Raw genomic sequence first — 17,597 nt, forward strand, 5'->3', positions numbered from 1 at the left:
CTCCTACCCTGAAAGTCTCGGGGGGGTTCGTCAAGCGGGGGCTGAGATAAAAGGGGGGTCCCAAAACGCGTTTTTCCCATGCATTTTTCCATAGGACCTTTAGAACGAGCTACAGCCCGAACTGCTGAACAGAATTACTAGAAATTTGGCAGAGAGGTAGTCCTCAGGTCAAGGAAGTGCCTTTTGTAGGTTTGGTGTAGATCTGTTCAGTAGATCCTGAGAAAATAGCCTTTAAATCAATATATATATCTGTGGAAGCTTACGGTGCGCTTACCGTGCGCTTACGGTAAGCGTACGGTGGCGTGCGCGAGCGCGATTCTGATTGGCTGTTAGATCTTAGTAAACATTCGAATCGGTCGAAACCAGGAAGCGGCGGCCGCCATTTTCTCTCTCGAACTGTCAGGGGGGTGAATAAAAAAGGTGGATAATGTGAAAAGGGGGCAGGCTCGACAGTTCCTGACCCCCTAGCCTTGGTCAGGGGGTCCCAGAAGGACCCTCAAGGGCAAAAATTAAAAAAAATTATTTTTCGAAAAATCGCCGTATGCGCGTAGCGTACGCGCACGGCGACCTGCGGAATTACGCGTACCGTGCGCGCACGGAAAAATTTTTTTTGCGAAAAGGGAAGCTTAAAAAAAAATAAAAAAAATTGTGAGGTAAGGTTGGCTCTTATAAGAGCCGTTGGGTTCATACAGGGATGGAGGAAAGAAAGAATGGGAGTATTATGAGCGTCTACAAACATGCTGGTCTATCTTATTGTTAATAAGGGGAAGACTGACCTCCCCAAAAGCAATAAGACCACCACATTTTGTACACCTCATTTCAACACTCGCAAATCGAGGGTTGATATCCAAAGGAAAAGAAGAAGGTGATGCTCCAACAACAGAGGAAGGGCTCAGCTGAGCTGCCGATGATGTACTCGGCTGAGCATCTGAGGCTGGGCTCTGGTGACTTACTGAAGAGTTTTCTCCAGTATGTCGAGCAAAGGTCCTTGGGTGTCTGTCCTGAAGGTGTCTCATCATAGAGTGATTTCCAAAGGAATATTTCCTACTTGGATTTCCTCTTGATAAAACACGATCACAAAGTATGCAAGTGACCTTTGGAGCATTGACCTTTTTCTCCCCCTCTGGAAAAGTGAAATACTCCCATACAAAAGAAGTCTTTTGTTTCCTCCTTCTCTGGATCATGGTGGTGCTGCTGGCCTCACTCTCAGAAGAGCTCTGCTGTTCTGCCATTGTATCCCAATGTCAATCCAGCTCCTGCTCCTAGAGAATCACAAGCAGAAATGAGGGGAATTTGTGTGGTGTGGGAAGAATCTGGAACTGAAAGTAGTATCAACCAATGAAAAGTGTTCTTTCAAGCAGTAAAGAGGGGAATGGGTGTGGTGTGGGAAGTTTCTGGAAGTGAAAGTAATTTCAACCAATAAAAAGTGTTCTTTGTAAGTCACATGGCCTACCGTGCGCGCACGTGACGCTTACGGTGCGCTTACGCAGCGCTTACGTCACTTTCGCGCATGCGCATTACACGCCCCTGCGTAACCGCGACGTTGCTTCCGGGTGTACGCGTACGGCACGCACGTATCACGTATCGCGCATGCGCATTACACGCCCCTGCGTAACCGCGACGTTGCTTCCGGGTATACGTGTACGGCACGCACGTATCACGTAGGCGCGCTGCACTAATTACGTCCAGAGCGCGTAGCGTCAGCTTACCGTACGCGTATTTTACAAGCGCGTAGCGTCAGCTTACCGTACGCGCACGGAAAAAAATGCATTAAAAAAAACCTTTCGATAATGCAGGATATAGTACATAAATTATTAAAAAAAGGCTTACAAAAAATGAAATAAAAAAAAATTGCATTAAATTATAATACAAATATAAAATCGAAATAAAAAACCACTATCCACATTGACCCCACCCCCTGTGCTTTTGGTGGCGTTAAGTGGGCGCGCACGAATGGCGTAAAGTAACGTAGCATTTAAAAAAACGAAAAAAATAAACTGAAAAAACCATAGGTTTCACACACGTTATAGTTAGGAATTAGCATTTAAAAAACCTTGCAAATTCACTGAAAAAACCATGGGTTTCACACACGTTATAGTTAGGAATTAGCATTTAAAAAACCTTAGAAATTCTGTGAAAAAACCATAGGTTTCACACACGTTATAGTTAGGAATTAGCATTTAAAAAACCTTAGAAATTCAGTGAAAAAACCATAGGTTTCACACATGTTATAGTTAGCTGGACATTTTACTCGTAAAAAACCAATGAAATTGCCCCGTTATAGTTAGTTCAGCTAACTATAACTCGCGCGCCCGCAATGCACTGCTGATGACGTCACATATTACATCACTCATGACATGGTCAGTGACATCACTCATGACATCACTGATGACATCTCAAATGACATCACTGATGACATCACTGATGACATCATCCTTGTGATAGAGTGGCAGACCTCCTCTTCCCCTAATATAACCTTTGACACACACATTCAAAAATAGAGACTAAAATTTACAAAACAATGGACATACCAATAACAGTTACAACAACCTCTTCAGTAATTCTAAGATCCACATACACATCCACTCATTCACCAACAGTCCAATACAGTCACTCATACATGTACTCACTCATCATATGTACTCATACACCTATACATCCTGTTACACAATGCCACTCATCCATAGAGCAACTCACACACATAGTCACTCATGCTAATAAAGAATCAAACATACATTTACTTGCATATACAGTTATACACACACCACCACACTTACTTCTATGGAAACTTACACATACTTAGTCTTTTAAACAATCACTTATAGAAACACATACTTATTCATACAGGAACTCTTTCAATCTCTCACATTTACTCACATATATACACCAATAGTCACATATACTAGTTTAAAACATATGTAGTTACTCATAAAGACACTATTGAGACAGTCATTCACTCACTAACACACCCATACACACACTCATCCACCCATGCAGTCCTGCACACATGCTCTGTTCAACACATACATGCACCTATGCACTACGTAATACCCCCCACCGAACCATGCAGACACTCAGACTGATACTCAAAAAACCAACTAATAACCTATATAGACACCCATGTAGCTACTCACCAACCCATGCAGCCACTTATACACAAAGTGAGAGACTGATACAGATATTTACATATGTAAACATTACTCACTAAGCCATGTATTCACTATAATACACTTAATCAGTCAGTTACACAATCAATTTTTCAAAAACAAATCATCCATTTAGACACTTACATACCCATTTATTCTTCCATCGACCTTGAGATATACATATATAAAACATATTTAATTTTCAGAAAAACACACATTCACTGGATGATGTCATCAGTGATGTCATCAGTGATGTCATTTGAGATGTCATCAGTGATGTCATGAGTGATGTCACTGACCATGTCATGAGTGATGTAATATGTGACGTCATCAGCAGTGCATTGCGGGCGCGCGAGTTATAGTTAGCTGAACTAACTATAACGGGGCAATTTCATTGGTTTTTTACGAGTAAAATGTCCAGCTAACTATAACATGTGTGAAACCTATGGTTTTTTCACTGAATTTCTAAGGTTTTTTAAATGCTAATTCCTAACTATAACGTGTGTGAAACCTATGGTTTTTTCACTGAATTTCTAAGGTTTTTTAAATGCTAATTCCTAACTATAACGTGTGTGAAACCCATGGTTTTTTCAGTGAATATATATATACATACACACACACACATTGAAAATGCCTGTTTTCCCTTTCATCTACTCAATTCCATAAATATTTAGGGGCGGATTTAGAATAAATCACGCAGCACGGTGCAGCAAGTCATTTTGCTGCGCCGTGCTGCGTTAGTTTGGAAAGCACAGTGATGCGACATATTTACAACAATATGTCGCATCTCTGTGCTTCCACCTGCGCTGGCGCACAAAATGCTTCCATGCGCCGACGCAGGCACCCTCATGGTGCAAGGAAGCCTGCGTCGTGGGGAGATTGTTTTTGTTCAGGAAGGGAACCCTTCCTGAACAAAAACAATCATTAGAGGTGATTTCCTCTTTCTTTGTGTGCTGCAGAATGCAGCCCGCATAGAAACAGGAAACAAAAACGAGGAGAAATGAAAACATTTCTCCTCGTAGCGCCTCGCTACGCCACCTCTAGGGTGGTGTAGCATTCAGACTCATTCTCGTAAATCTGGAAATGTGTCTGGTTCCATGGGTGTTGCGTGGGAACACCCACAGCAACACCCATGGAACGCCCCTTTCACTCAAAGTGCTGCGTGCAAAGGGGCCATATTTACAAGGACAGGAAAAGCCACACAGGGTGGCTTTTCCAGTCCTTGTAAATATGAGGCAGGGAAATGCGCTGCCAGTGCGACACAAAAAGTGACGTACTGGCAGCGCAAGGGGCTTGTAAATCTGCCCCTTACAGCTTTGGCACATGCTCTCTAGCTATCGGGGTAACACAACAGAGGTCCTCCCAGAATTGAATCCCTTTGAAACCAATTTCATCAAGAGCCCAGTGGGGAAACGAGGGATCTCTCTCAAATCTACAGAATGCTCATACTTAACTCCCCCACAGCCTTTAACTCCCTTAAATTGAAATGAGTGTCCTGGGTGGGCCCTCATGACAAGGCAGATTGAGGGATGCTTGTATGGCCCCCTCGCACCATAGCCATTTCTGCCTGTCTCTGAATGATTCAGCTCAACTATTTACATATAACCTAAGTTACTCCCATGCAACTCTGGCATTGCCATACAACAAATTTTGCTGATCGAGCACTCGTTTTGCATATAACCTACTATTACATGTGATATTACTGTTTTTTGTACTGTATTGTGTCTAGGGTATTGATCGTTTACCCACTGTATGCCGTACTCTGACAATTGACTATGGCTAATTTTGAGGATAATAGAGATGCCTTGCTAGAAGATCTTTTTAGTAATGAAACAATGGCAGGTCAAGCTAACACCAATACAACCGGCAAAGAAGGCATGAGACTAAAATTCATTAGATTAGAGAGGTTGAAACGTCAGGAACTCTCCAGATGGTGGGACGCAACAATTTTACGCAAATACATAGAGAAGGGACAGGTACCCAGGGGTCTCCGAATTCTTATTTTTCCCTCATTCGAAGATCTGGACAGGGGTCATCTTAAAGAATGGGAAAAATTACTCTCCAACTCATCGGTTGGAATGATGGAGATTTTGATCAAAGATGCGGAACTTAAACGCAGTAAAATCATCCTAGAGATTACTAAATTGGAAGAGGAAATACAAGAATTAAACTTACCGGAAGTAAGGGATAAAAACATGGCAATTCTGAAAGAAGTACTATATAAACATCAATTATACTTAAAAGATAAAAAATCTCAGAAAATCAGGAGGGACGAAAGAGACTACAAACAGGGAAGGGTCTATACCTTCGCAAAAAAATTTGATAATGTGGGAATGGACGTGAATTCGGTTGGTTCTGGACATCGCCCGCAACCAACGGACACGGCCAGTACCCCAGACACGTCTAGTATTAGTAGTGCTACGAGCAGTGAATCATTGAACATACAAACACGGGGGGAAGGGGCCACATCTGACCCCTTTTTTTTAGAACTACAACGCTTCAGGAAAGGGAACAAACAATCTTACCGGAAAGATATGGGCCAAAAAAGACAAGAAGGGGAAAAACTAGTCACAGGCGGACAAGAAAAAACAGGGGTGACCACGAGATCAAGTGCACGCAACCAAAAGAATTGACAAATGTTGCTAATACTACATGCACGGATATTGTGAATGTTGTAAATCTTTCGGATCATGTGCTGAATGAACATGAAATTAAAATTTTGAGCAAAGGACTGAGTTTCTGTCCCAGTACTGTTCCAGACTTTACGTCGCTGCATGTAAGTTGTTTTAAATTTGTCAGAAAGATTAAACTGTTGAAATACTTTCAAGATAAACAACAACTGGGCAGCACCATTGACATCGCCACTGACTCAGAGAATTTACCTTCAATCAGGGACATCAGGGATGTTCAATTATTACTTTCAATTGATGATAGTGACAGGACTCCATCATTACAAGACGTAGCAATGGATCTAGACTTGGATACATTTGCTAGCTCAGACAGTGGGCTAAGACATAAATCCAGATTTACACCACAAATGCCAAGTCATAATTTGATAGATAGATTCCAGCAGAATGTCTTCAGGGATCTATACAAATTAGAAGACAAATATCTTTCAAAGAAAATACATTACCCAACCAACATATCATGGGAGGAAAAACAGGCCTTGTTCAATCTGAGGAACGATTCCTCCCTTGTCATCCGGGAGGCTGACAAGGGAGGCAATGTGGTACTCATGAACAAATCTGACTACATGGCTGAAATAGCCAGACAATTAAACGATGATATGACATACCAACGTTTGGATCATAATCCACTTCATACCACCAAAGAACTCATATGCAACACGTTACGGTTTTGGAAAGACAAATGTTTGATTACAGATATCGAATTTAAATATCTTTTCAATGATACACCAACCATACCGTGCATGTACGTCTTACCCAAAATACATAAAAATGTTCCCTTTCCCCCGGGCAGGCCAATCATCTCGGGAATCGGATCTCCAACGGAACGTATTTCAGAATACATTGATTCATATTTACAACCATTGGTAATTAATTTGCCATCGTTCATAAAGGACACCACAGAGGTGTTAAGCAAGATTTCGGATGTAGACTGGGTAGAGGGACACTATCTTGTGACTTTGGATGTGTGTTCCCTCTACACAAGTATACCTATGGACATGGGAATCCTGGCAGTACAATATTTTCTGGAATCTAGGTCCATACAATACTTGGAACATACACTGATGCTACTGGAATTAACAGAATTAGTGTTAAAAAACAACATTTTTATTCATAATGATGTTTGGTACCGACAAATTAGAGGTGTGGCAATGGGGGCCAAATTTTCGCCCTCATTTGCCAATCTCTATATGGGCTACTTTGAGCTCAATCATATTTGGAAGAAGGGCCCCAGTCTATTAACGGATAATGTCCTTTTCTTAGGCCGTTATATAGACGACATACTTATGTTTTGGTCAGGCACAAAAACGATGTTAGATGAATTTTTTGATTATTTAAACAATAATCCGTTTAACTTAACGTTTACCAAAACAGAAAGTACCACACACATTAATTTTCTAGACATCACAATCATGGTGGACAAGAATAAACTAATATCACGTCCATACAGAAAGGATACGGCATGCAATGCAGTCCTGCATGCCACTAGTGCACACCCACCATCACAAATCAAAGCAATCCCTTTGGGAGAGATGATCCGCACAAAAAGAAATTGCAGCGATACACAAACATTGGAGCAGGAACTAAATACAGTTGAACAACGATTTTTGGCAAGAGGGTATAAAGTATTTGACATTCGCAAGGCACGCAATAGTGTAAATAGCATGACAAGAACTGATTTGCTGAAGGGCCGCATCAAAACTAACAAAAGGCCATGTGACACAAGAACCATCAGGTTCATCACACCGTACTCAAATGCCAGTCCCGAAATATTTAAAATTCTGAAAAGACATTGGCATTTATTAACAGGTGATGTAAAGATTTTAGAGGCGGTGGGGTCTAGACCAAATATCACATTTGCCAGGGGCAATACTCTGAGACAAACCTTATGCCCCAGTTTTGTACGAAAAATGGACCAAACCACTTGGCTACCAGTTAAACCAAAGGGGTTTTTTAAATGTGGGACTTGTAATGTCTGCCCCTTTGCGCTGAATAGGACCACTACGTTTAAATACAATTCTGAAAAAATCCATTCAGTCAATGGGTTTATCAATTGCAACACTAAATTTGTAATTTACTGCATTATCTGTATATGTGGGAAGATTTATGTGGGTAGTACAATCAGACCACTTAAGGAACGGATACAAGAGCATATAAGGGCCATCAGAAACAATAATACCCAGTATCCGTTGGCCTCACATTTCAACACTTTGCATAATCACACAGAATTGATTAGGATAACGTTTCATGGTCTTGAGGTAATATTGCCACATCAGAGAGGTGGCAATAGAGTGAGTGTCTTAAGACAGAATGAATGTAAATGGATCATCTCTCTGAGAGCAGTGGAACACGGGATTAACATTGATAAGGAGCTGTTTGAATTTTTATAAGTCAATGTTCAATGTACAATGTGGAATAACTATGATTGTCTGTTCTGGGAAATAATTTGACTGCTGCTGTGCCCAATGATCAATGTCTTTGAATTTACATGTACTAAGGATGTGACATAAGTTTACTTGGACTGATTGCGTTACAGAAGCATTTTGACATATGTTGTGGCTCCAGGATTCTCATTCTATATGACCTGCTGCTATCTGTCCTATCTATGGCTATTTTACTAATTTACATCACTTTACATCAGGACTTCTGGTCCACCTAACATCACTAGGGATATACAATTTAGTTGTGTTTCGGTGAAAAACAGTTGATTTATGACTATTTATAATCATTTTTTTATTTGAAGAGGCATTACTTGCCTAGATACATGACATACTTGCCTTTAACATACATATTGGATCTCTCCAATATGGCCGCTAGTCTTGGATAGTGAACTCTGACTACCTAATTTTGCAGTCCACTTTTCATTTCCATGACCTCACGCGCTGTGCTTATTTTCGGCAATGGCGGGAGGCATACGGATTCGAAACGCCGATTTACAGTGAGAGTACGAGTGACTGCAGTAATGGTAAGTGTTACATGGGGTTGTTGTGGGAATGAGTTTTTTTGTGTATAAGCGAGTTACTATAGCGCGACTTTGGCCTCGGCAAGTGCGTCGGATGGATTGTTTTTACATCCATCCGGGGAAGTTGTTATTGTTGGGAACGAACTTGCGATAACATAGACTGGAGTTATAGGAACGATACCGTTTAATGTCTTGACAAACAGGCCGGGTTAGTTGTACATAATGCTGATTAAAGGATGTGAATGGATATGATTTATGTTGAACGAATTTACATTACAGACGTTACAGTAACGTGTTGTTATAACGCTAATTTCGGGTTTGGAATATTAAATCCTAGATTCACACGCGCGAATGGCTTTGTTGCGGTAAAGACACATACGGAATTAGGCAGTGATCACTTATTTGTGTTATATATCTGTTTCAGAGGGGACGGATCCTGGTCCTTCTGATTGCTTGAACAATATCACAATTGCACTAAACGCGGACAGTGTCCTATCTAAGACAATTTCTTAACATTACACGGGACGATTCTGTCAAGATTAAGTAAGCAATACCTAACGTATGGACAAATGGTGTGTCAGATATCGTGATAGTCTAGTATCAGTGCGTTGATCTGGTTCGGTAATTTGTTTTACAGACTTTACAAACCTCACTTACTATTTTGTGAACGAGACGTTGAATTTTATAAGGTGAGACCATATCACCTTTGAGTTATTTACTTTGAGCACTCTACTAGCATGTGCCCCATTTTCTATTTCTTTTTGAGCTGATGGAACATCCCACATGGGCACCCCCATTACCACTCACATTCACAATGGTGATATACACATGTTTTATTGGGTAACTTAAAGAGACAAGCTCCAGTTACCCATTGGTGTTCTTCACATGCACGTTCTTGCCATCTGGGGAACCTTTCGGGACGTATCTCTCTACAAATCACCCACTCTAGGGGAGCACTCTGTTTTTGAGGGTACTTTCCCCTGGAGCCCTGGTTTGATTTTATTAAATTATATGATAGACTGTTGATTAGGTTTGCATTCTCAACTAAATTACGTTGATGTATATACATAGTTCAGTCGACAATATTGGTGATATATCTGTTTGTACAGGTGATTAGATACTATGTTTTTCTTTTCTTTTGTACATATGCAGCCTTGAGAAAGCCCGTTGGGCGAAACGCGCGTCGGCTGCGCTGTGAAAATATGGATACCGATTTGATTTCCACAGAATAAATACTATATATCTAGTGATATCAAAAACGGATATTGATTTTGTGCTTTGAACAACATTTACAACTAACGGACTACACCCGGAAATAAGATTGGCTTGTGGGGTGTATGTGACTATTGTGGTGTGCTGCATCGCCTGTTTTATGAACTCTGGCAAGAGTACCTTATCCTTTTTGTCCCCAGTGCCTTTCAACTGAAGCAGACTTACCATATGGTTTGGTCCGGACCTAATAGCCAAATACTGAGGCAACATAAGACTGACTATGATGGAGGTCCTGGAGGAGCCAGTGGAAATCTACCCAAGAATAGCTGTATCGTGCATTTTGGAGAACCTGGGTCTCTCCAGGTATGCAAGGACACTAGTTTGTCTCCGGCATCCATCCAGCAGCAGGGCAGGTATTGGGCCATAACGAAGGGGCTTACTAATATCCCCCCTCGAGACCGTGGGCAATTGCTGAGGAGGCACTCCATTCTTTGTGAAGGGGTAATATCAGGAACACGATTGAGATGTTCCCATGAGCATATTGACGCACTTGCACCTTAATAGAGGTATCATAGGAAGATATGGTGTCTTTTCCCTGCTCCTATTTTTATTCACGATTTTACACTGAACGGACCTGATGAAGCGCACCAGGATCCATTAGGGACCTATTTCCGAGCGCGAAACATGTTGACCAACTTTCACATTTACAAACACACATGGGCACTGAGAGCAGCAGAGAAATATCCTGACCTCTACGATATTTGTTATTAGAGGTGCTCCATCTCCCCTGTACAATTCTTTTACTCTTACTTCCCGGACCTACAAAAACAAATTGACCTCAGGGTACCGGCGGGGTAATTTTAACACACTTGCACAAACCCCTTTTGGGCCCACACAACCACATGCAGAACTGCGGCATCTCCTAAAAAGATCTCTGAAAAAGAGCCCTCTCACGGGGCCCGTAGAGGACAGCAGCACCACCCCCACGAGGAGCAACGCCAGATGATGAAGCACGACACTCGCATGAGTGTGTGAGGGCACTAATTTCTAAAGGAGAAATTCCCCACTTTCACCAGTTGGGAACCACATATAGAGACCACTATACCCCTCTTCCTTTTCTATGTAACCAAGTTGGTTATGGCTCTTTGTTTAGGAACAGTTACCAATTAGTGATTACACACTAGTGAGTATTGCCACGCTCCTAGCGAAAAGGGGCATAGCTCGGTACTGGACCACCACAGTGGTTCCAAGCAATGCAAAATTAACTCCCGCCATGGGTTGATGTGCTAAGCTTGAGAAACCGATATATATATAGCTAGAGGTTGTCCGAGGAAACACAACAAGATATGGGGACAATGGTTGCATTATTGGGGTATGCTAAACAATCACTGAAGGGAAAGGGAGGAACTGTTGCGGGTGGCATGTGGATTGGTGGGTGGGCAAACCAGATAGAATGGATTCATGTAATGACGAGTTTGATGGTGTATGTTTGAACTCAAACCTCGTTATGAAAAAAAGATTTCATTGTTCTGAGCTCCCCATCTCACAGATAATGACAGTTGTATTGAAGTAGACTGCTATAGTCAGAGAAATTAATATCAGAATTATTCTGGGACGTGCTAAACTTGAGGACCCGATATACAGATTGGAGGTTGTCAGAGGAAACATAACAAGATATAGGGACAATGGTGGCATTATAGGGGATTACTAAACAATACATCAAGATGAAAGGGGGGTGTGCATGTAACATGGTGGTTGGGGCAAACCAGATAGGATAAATGTAATGATGTGTTGTCACGGTGTATGTTCAAACTCAATAAACCTGGTTATGAAAAAAAGATTGTATTGGAATAGACTGCTACAGAGAGAAAAATGAATATCCGACTTATTATGGGATGTACCAGAGAACTGCCCATTACCTAATTCTAAGGGCTGGACAAAGTAAAAAAAGGCCACATTCAAGTCACGTCCCTTAATCCAGACTGTCTTTTCAACAAGAATTTTTACACCAAATAGTGGCCAAAGGAATGCCGGTCACTGAGGATTAATATTCTTCTGTGTCATCAGGAACTAAACCCTGAGTAGAATCCATTTGGCGCAAACTTTACCATGGAGGTAAAAAAGGCTGAAAACATCATGGAAACTTCCTGCTACATCTTGGACATCAGACTGCTCTGGGAAATCTGAATGACAAAAACAATTTATTTTCAATAAGGTCTTTGAAGAAGAGGGTTATAAGGGAAGCCCACAAGTTAGGGTTTGCACAGAATAAGACTGCGAAAAGACCAGTGTGACAAGCAACCTTACCAGGCCAAGCTGATTTGACTAAATATAACATCTCATATTCCATAGGAGGGTTAGTCATCTAGTTCCTAAATGGTTGCGCTTGAGTCGTGTACACAAGTGGTCACTATAGTGAGCCACTGTAAAAAGGGGTTCCTCAAACAGAAAATGGAACTAATTGATAAGAGGTATACTAGAGGAATTTATTCAGCCAGTTAAGGCACTCCTAACAAAGTAGCTACGTTCTTAGTCCAAACTTTTACAGAGTCAGGCCCAGAGTATCTTTGTTGTAGCAGACCTGTGGTCTTGGGGAAAGCCGAGTCTTCCCAAGTCACTTATAGTCAATAATGTTGGCCTCACTTTTATAGTGACCCTTCTTCACCCATTGGTATCATTCATACTCCCACCTCATCTACCATGATTGGCTCCTTTGATGCTTCTTTCTCCACTAAATTCTTGGGTTTTACTTTTAAGGAAAAAAAAAAATATCTTTCTGGCAATTCCTTGGTCACAAACTTCCCTAATCCCTTCTTTCCTTTCTCTATAATGTCTCAGCTTCCACCGACTCTAACTTTTTGACTCCTTTGCCATCCACCGGTTATATCCATGTCCATGGACTATGATGATGAGGAGCTTTGATGAAACGTCAGTGCAGGTATCCATGCCCATGGATTATGATGGTGAGGTGCTTCGATGACAACAAATGTCGGTGCAGATATCCCCGTTCATGGACTTTGATGATGAGGTGCTTTGAAGACAACACATGCCAGTGCAGGTATCCATGCCCATGGATTATGATGATGTGGTGCTTCGATGACACCAAATGTCAGTGCAGATGTCCCCGTTGATTGACTATGATGATGAGGAGCTTTGATGACAACAAATGTTGGTGCAGGTATCCCTGTTCATACACTATGATGTCAAGGAGCTTCGATGACAACACGTGTCAGTGCAGGTATCCATGTCCATAGACTATGACGATGATGAGCTTCGATGAAGGCAAATGTCGGTGCAGGTATTTCTGTCTCTGGATTATAATGAAGAGGAGCTTCAATGACAACAAATGTCGGTGCAGGTATCCATGTCCATGGACTAAGATGAAGAGGAGCTTCGATGACAACACATGTCAGTGCAGGTATCCATACCCATGGATTATGATGACGAGGTGCTTCGATGACAACAAATGTCGGTGCAGATATCCCTGTTCATGGACTATGATGATGAGGCGCTTCGATGACAACAAATGTCGGTGCAGGTATCCCTGTTCATGCACTATGATGAAGAGGAGCTTCGATGACCAGGTATCCTTGTCCATGGACTGTGATGATGAGGAGCTTCGATGACAACACATGTCAGTGCAGGTATCCATGCCCATGTATTTTGATGATGAGGTGCTTCGATGACAACAAATGTTGGTGCAGATATCCACGTTCATGGACTATGATGATGAGGAGCTTCAATGACAACAAATGTTGGTGCAGGTATCCCTTTTCATGCAGTATAATGATGAGGAGCTTCGATGACCAGGTATCTATGTCCATGGACTATGATGACGAGGAGCTTCGATGACAACACATGTCGCTGCAGGTATCCTTGTCCATGGTCCATGATGACAAGGAGCTTCGATGACAACACATGTCGCTGCACGTATCGCAGTCCATGGACTATGATGATAAGGAGCTTCGATGACAACACATGTCAGTGCAGGTGTCCATGTCCATGGACTATGAGGATGAGGAGCTTCGATGACAGTAAATGTCGGTGCAGATATCCCTGTCCATGGCTATGATGAAGAGGAGCTTCAATGACAGTAAATGTTGGTGCAGGGATCTCTGTCCATGGACTATAATGAAGAGGAGCTTCGATGACAACAAATGCCGGTGCAGGTATCCCTGTCCATGGACTATGATGAAGAGGAGCTTCGATGACAACAAATGTTGGCGCAGATATCCCTGTTCATGGACTATGATGATGAGGAGCTTCGATGACAACAAATGGCGGTGCAGATATCCCCGTTCATGGACTATGATGATGAGGAGCTTCAATGACAACAAATGTTGTTGCAGAAATCCCGCTCATGGACTTTGCTGATGAGGAGCTTCAATGACAACAAATGTCATTGCAGATATCCCGTTCATGGACTATGATAAAGAGGACCTTTGATGACCAGGTATCCATGTCCATGGTCTATAATGACAACGAGCTTTGATGAAAACACATGTCGGTGCAGGTATCCCTGTTCATGGACTATGATGATGAGGAGCTTCGATGACAACAAATGTCGGTGCAGGTATCCCTGTTCATGCACTATGATGAAGAGGAGCTTCGATGACCAGGTACCCATGTCCATGGATTATGATGATGAGGAGCTTCGATGACCAGGTATTCTTGTCCATGGACTATGATGATGAGGAGCTTTGATGACAACACATGTCAGTGCAGGCATCCATGACCATGTATTTTGATGATGAGGTGCTTCGATGACAACAAATGTTGGTGCAGATATCCACGTTCATGGACTATGATGATGAGGAGCTTTGATGACAACAAATGTTGGTGCAGGTATCCCTTTTCATGCAGTATAATGATGAGGAGCTTCGATGACCAGGTATCCATGTCCATGGACTATGATGACGAGGAGCTTCGATGACAACACATGTCGCTGCAGGTATCCCAGTCCATGGACTATGATGATAAGGAGCTTCGATGACAACACATGTCAGTGCAGGTGTCCATGTCCATGGACTATGAGGATGAGGAGCTTCGATGACAGTAAATGTCGGTGCAGATATCCCTGTCCATGGCTATGATGAAGAGGAGCTTCGATGACAGTAAATGTTGGTGCAGGTATCTCTGTCCATGGACTATAATGAAGAGGAGCTTCGATGACAACAAATGCCGGTGCAGGTATCCCTGTCCATGGACTATGATGAAGAGGAGCTTCGATGACAACAAATGTCGGCGCAGATATCCCCGTTCATGGACTATGATGATGAGGAGCTTCGATGACAACAAATGTCGGTGCAGATATCCCCATTCATGGACTATGATGATGAGGAGCTTTGATGACAACAAATGTCGGTGCAGATATCCCATTCATGGACTATGATGATGAGGAGCTTCAATGACAACAAATGTTGTTGCAGAAATCCCGCTCATGGACTTTGACGATGAGGAGCTTCAATGACAACAAATGTCATTGCAGATATCCCGTTCATGGACTATGATAAAGAGGACCTTTGATGACCAGGTATCCATGTCCATGGTCTATAATGACAACGAGCTTTGATGACAACACATGTCGGTGCAGGTATCCCAGTCCATGGAATATGATGAGAAGGAGCTTCGATGACAACACATCTCAGTGCAGGTATCCATGTCTATGGACTACGATGATGAGGAGCTTCGATGACAGTAAATGTTGGCGCAGGTATCCCTGTCCATGGACTAAGATGAAGAGGAGCTTCGATGACAGTAAATGTCGGTGCAGGTATCCCTGTCCATGGATTGTGATGAAGAGGAGCTACGATGACAACAAATGCCAGTGCAGGTATCCCTGTCCATGGACTATGATGAAGAGGAGCTTCGATGACAACAAATGTCGGCGTAGATATCCCCGTTCATGGACTATGATGATGAGGAGCTTCGATGACAACAAATGGCGGTGCAGATATCCCCGTTCATGGACTATGATGATGAGGAGCTTTGATGACAACAAATGTCAGTGCAGATATCCCTGTCCATGGACTATGATGATAAGGAGCTTTGATGACAGTAAATGTTGGTGCAGGTATCTCTGTCCATGGACTATAATGAAGGGGAGCTTTGATGACAACAAATGCGGGTGCAGGTATCCCTGTCCATGGACTATGATGAAGAGGAGGTTCGATGACAACAAATGTCGGTGTAGATATCCCCGTTCATGGACTATGATGATGAAGAGCTTCGATGACAACAAATGGTGGTGCAGATATCCCCGTTCATGGACTATTATGATGAGAAGCTTTGATGACAACAAATGTCGGTGCATATATCCCTGTCCATGGACTATGATGAAGAGGAGCTTCGATGACAGTAAATGTTGGTGCAGGTATCTCTGTCCATGGACTATAATGAAGAGGAGCTTCGATGACAACAATTGGCAGTGCAGATATCCCCGTTCATGGACTATGATGATGAGGAGCTTTGATGACAACAAATGTCGGTGCAGATATCCCGTTCAGGGACTATGATGATGAGGAGCTTCGATGACAACAAAGGTCGGTGCAGATATCCCATTCATGGACTATGATAAAGAGGACCTTTGATGACAACAAATGTCGGTGCAGGTATCCATGTCCATTGACTATGATGACGGGGAGCTTTGATGACCAGGTATTCATGTCCATGGACTATGATGATGAGGATCTTTGATCACAACAAATGTTGGGGCAGCTATCCCCGTTCATGGACTATGATGATGAGGAGCTTTGATGACAACAAATGTCGGTGCAGATATCCCCGTTCATTGGACTATGACAAAGAGGACCTTCGATGACTAGGTGTCCATGTCCATGGACTATGATGATGAGGAGCTTCGATGACAACAAATGTCGGTGCAGGTACAGCTGCAGGAGGGAGTTTTGTAGTGAAGTCGATACCTTTGCTGTGACGGAGCCTTGTCCTGTATTGAATGTGATCAAGGAGCTGCATTCTGTGTATCCTGAGGGGGGATCACTTCGGATAGGTGAGGGCTCCTAATGTCAGTCTACTTCCTATTAAGTAGATCTTGTACTGCTGGTTGGTCCCAGGCTTCTTTTTATAAAAGTGCTTCAATCTGTGACTTCCTCCCTTGGCAATTCCCTTATCGATTGCAGTACCAGGTTCCTAACATGCAAATTCCAGGCCTCCACGGAGCTCTTTGATGTCTCTTTATGGACATTTCTCTGGTACTCTACCAGGGTCACTGAGAATAAATTATTTTGTTTAACCAAAAATCTGGTGAAAAAACATACAGTGGACAGGCAGCAACAGTGTCAGGTGACAGGCGGCATAAGGTGTCAGGTGGTGTATGGCAATGTGAAATGAAATGAAATTCACTTATAAAGCACAAACATTTGCCCATGGGCGTCAAGGCACTGGTAGCAGTTAGTCTGAGGTAAGAAAAGAGGGAAGGAAAGGTATAAACTCCAAGCACTCCATTAAAGAGAAAAAAGGCCTTACGAAAATTATTGTGAGCTTGAAGACAAGAGATGGAATAAGGAAGCGAATTCCAGAGCTTAGAAGCAAGGCTCTGCCTCCCCATCTCGATTTTCTGTATTTAGGAAC

Source organism: Triturus cristatus, chromosome 4_1, assembly GCF_964204655.1.
Source record: "Triturus cristatus chromosome 4_1, aTriCri1.1, whole genome shotgun sequence".
Taxonomy (NCBI): domain Eukaryota; kingdom Metazoa; phylum Chordata; class Amphibia; order Caudata; family Salamandridae; genus Triturus; species Triturus cristatus.